This window comes from Sapajus apella, unplaced genomic scaffold (genome assembly GCF_009761245.1).
Source record: "Sapajus apella isolate SASKATOON/1434 unplaced genomic scaffold, GSC_monkey_1.0 scaffold85, whole genome shotgun sequence".
Classification (NCBI taxonomy): domain Eukaryota; kingdom Metazoa; phylum Chordata; class Mammalia; order Primates; family Cebidae; genus Sapajus; species Sapajus apella.
Genome location: NW_022437025.1, coordinates 9,008,849 through 9,012,773, shown reverse-complemented (window position 1 = coordinate 9,012,773; position 3,925 = coordinate 9,008,849).

The following is a 3,925-nucleotide window of genomic DNA, read 5'->3' as shown; positions in this document are numbered from 1 at the left end:
ATCAACTCAGAACAAGTGTTTAATATCCACTATAGGAACCCGAAGGACAGAGCAATCACCTAAAGAAACCAACTCAAGAGAACTGAACCTATATTTATGGAGACAATCCTAAGATCAAAAAGTTACAATAGAGATGTCCTCCAATATAGAGGAGCAGATATAGTACCGCATGAAAATATATAGCATACAAACGTGAATGAGTATGGCTGAAGATCATATGGTGACTTTCTGATGCCTGCAGAAAACAAGTAGGCTAAAACAGATACAGGGATTGTGTTGCAATCAAACAGCTTCTGTATTGGGCCCCCAAAAGACCTGCAGAACAGAGGTACAGGACTCTCCTGCATTTGGGTTCAGGCCACCCTTCATGACCCAGGGGGTGCAGTTCAAACACCTATGGACACTGATCTACTCAGAAAGTTCATCCATGTTTACAGAAAATACAGGGAACAGTAGAAAGCCAGTTATATCAAGTATTTGGAAGATTTCCATCAGTAGAACACCATCCTCATTGAAGTTGACCCTTTAACATGGGTTTAAAAATCAGATGCACTTAGTTTTCCAGTATATATTTTGGAAAGTTTTTGAAGATGTGAAACCAATTTGACAAATGCAAATTTCATAGAAATAGAAATGTCATAAATGCACAAAGTATAAATACAATTTGTTACCACAAAACATACAAGTTGAAACTTCAACTTAGGCACAAACTATACACGGTTCCATTTGCTGTTGAGGGAAGTGTGAAGATGCAGTATTAAATTTGAACTACATAAAACTATAGTACATCCTCGATTCCTGTAATTTCATAGCCATCTCATTACTGCATTGTAACTCAAATGTTGCAAATATCCTCTTAAAGTGCCATGCAGTGCTAGTTATCTCTACCTGATCTGCTGTCTCCTCTACTCAATTGTATGTTACAATATAAAGTGATCTTTTGGACTTTCATTGTGTTTAGAATACCATGAACCTTGACCACCACCCACCATGGGATCCATACAAAGCACCATTAGTTATGCTGGAAGTGCTCCCAAGAAGCAGGTAAGAGGCATAACCTTATAAGGAAAAGTTGAATTGTGTGATATGTACCACAGATTGAGGTGTGCTGCTGCAGTTCCTCACCATTTCAAGATCAATCAATCTAGCATAAGGACCACAGTCAAAAATCCTCATGAAGCCATCCATTGCAACTATACAATCAGGTGGGAAAATCTTGTGCTTTTTATAAGATCTTTTAATCTCATACTAAATGCAGCCTATGTAGTACAGGATTTCACTAAGAAGCATACCTATAGACTAGTATTTAGAAAAAATAATGTCCTTCCTATGACAACTTATAGCAAAAGGAATGTGAAGGATTTAAAGCTGGAGCATTTGATGGAAGCAAATGGTTAGCCGATTAGCTAGTTTTAGAAGTTCAGCTTGGAAAAGTTTAAAGTTTCTTCTTTAGAAAGGAGGACAAAAAGAAGTTTAAAGCAACATGAGAGGCAGCTTCTGCCAACAAGGAAGTAGCAAACAAATTCTAAGACATCAATTAATCATTGAGGAAAAAGGGTATGGGCCCGAATAGGTTTTTAGTGCAGATAAGAGTACCCTAATGTCCAGAATTTACAAAGAACTAAAACAGATTTACAAGAAAAAAAACAAGCCCATTCAAAAGTGGGTGAAGGATATGAACAGACATTTTACAAAAGACGACATACATAAGGCCAACAAACATTAAAAAATGCTCATCACTGGTCATTAGAGAAATGCAAATCAAAACTACATTGAGATACCATCTCACGCCAGTTAGAATGGCTATCATTAAAAAATCTGGAGACAACAGATGCTGGAGAGGATGTGGAGAAATAGGAACACTTTTACACTGTTGGTGGGAGTGTAAATTAGTTCAACCATCGTGGAAGACAGTGTGGCGATTCCTCAAGGACCCAGAAATAGAAATTCCATTTGACCCTGCAATCCCATTACTGGGTATATATCCAAAGGATTATAAATCGTTCTACTATAAGGACACACGCACACGAATGTTCATTGCAGCACAGTTTACAGTAGCAAAGACCTGGAGCCAACCCAAATGCCCATTGATGATAGACTGGACAGGGAAATGTAGCACATATACACCATGGAATATTATGCAGCCATAATAAAGGATGAGTCTGTCCTTTGTAGGGACATGGATGAACCTGGAAACCATCATTCTCAGCAAACTGACAGAAGAGCAGAAAAGCAAACACCGCATGTTCTCACTCATAGGCGGGTGTTGAACAATGAGAACACATGGACACAGGGACGGGAGCACTACACACTGGGGTTTGTAGGGGGGAAATCGGGGAGGGACAGTGGGGGGTGGGGAGTTGGGGAGAGAGCATGGGGAGAAATGCCAGATATAGGTGAAGGGGAGGAAGGCAGCAAATCACACTGCCACGTGTGTATCTATGCAACAATCTTGTATGTTGTTCACATGTACCCCAAAACCTAAAATGCAATTAAAAAAATAAAAATAAAAGTAAAATAAAAACTCAGGAAGAACAAAAAAAAAAAAAAACAAAAAAAAACAAGGAAACAAAGTAGACCAGTGGTTGCCAGGGGCTGGGGGAATTGAGGAGTGACAGCTAATGGGTACAGGGTTTCATTCTGGGGTGACATAATGTTCTAAAATTATGTTGATGGTTGCACAACTCTGAATATACTAAACATTGTTGAATTATACACTTTAAAATGAGTGAATTGCCAGGCATGGTGGCTCATGCCTATAATCCCAGCACTTTGGGAGGCTGAGGCAGGTGGATTGCCTGAGCTCAGGAGCTCGAGACCAGTCTTCCCAACATGGTGAAACCCCATCTCTACTAAAAATATAAAAATCAGCTGGGCGTGGTGGCACAGGCCTATAATCCCAGCTACTTGGGAGTCTGAGGCAGGAGAATTGCTTGAACCCGGGAGGCAGAGGTTGCAGCAGTGAGCCAAGATTGCACCACTGCATTCCAGCCTGGTAATAGATCGAGACTCCGTCTTAAAAAAAAAAGGATGAATTGTATAATATGCAAATAATATCTTAATAAAAGCTGTTACGGTTTTTTAAAGAAAAAAAAAAAGAGTACCCTAATGTCAATAAATACCACAAAGCAAATTGGTAAGGAAGAGCAGGGTACACCACGAATTAAGACAGGATGAATGAGGATAATGCTATTATACACAAATGCAGTAGGGTGTCTGATGAAGACTGTACATATAAAGCTGGTTGCCCTCCAGCTTTGAAAAGACAGACCAGCTGTCAGTCTTTAGATTGCACAACAAGGCAAAGACAATGAGAACTTTTCTGGATTACCATGATGCTTTGTCTCTGGAATCAGGCAGTACCTTAGCACTAAGGGCCTGCCTTTGAAAGTTCTTTTGATATTGTATGATGCCCCTAGCCAGCTAGAACCCCGTAATCCCAAGCTCCACACCAAAGATGCCAAAGTGGTCTCCTTACCCTCAGACACCATGTATAATTCAGCCCCTAGGTCAGGTGGTCATAAAGAACTTTAAGGCTCATTACACATGATGCTGCTCTGTGCAAAGTATTGACACCACTATGCAAGGCAACCCTAACAGAAATAGTATGGAAGGATTATGCCCTTGAATTGTCCATTATTATAAAGACAGCTATGGAAACCATCAAGCCTGCAACAAAGTTACTTGCTGCTTTGAAATCATGCATGTATAGGAAGTCTTTTTTTCCAAAGATTTACAAGAGAGCCAGTCAAGGAAGTGATGAAAGACTGGATTTGTCAATCAAGTGGGGGTGGAGTTGGGTGGGCAGTGGTGAGATGTGAAGGGTTAACATGAATCCGAGAAATTCAAGAGCTAACCGATACCACACCAGAGGATTTAACAGAAGACAACTTGATGGAGTGAGTGCTTTCAATCCATTACTAGA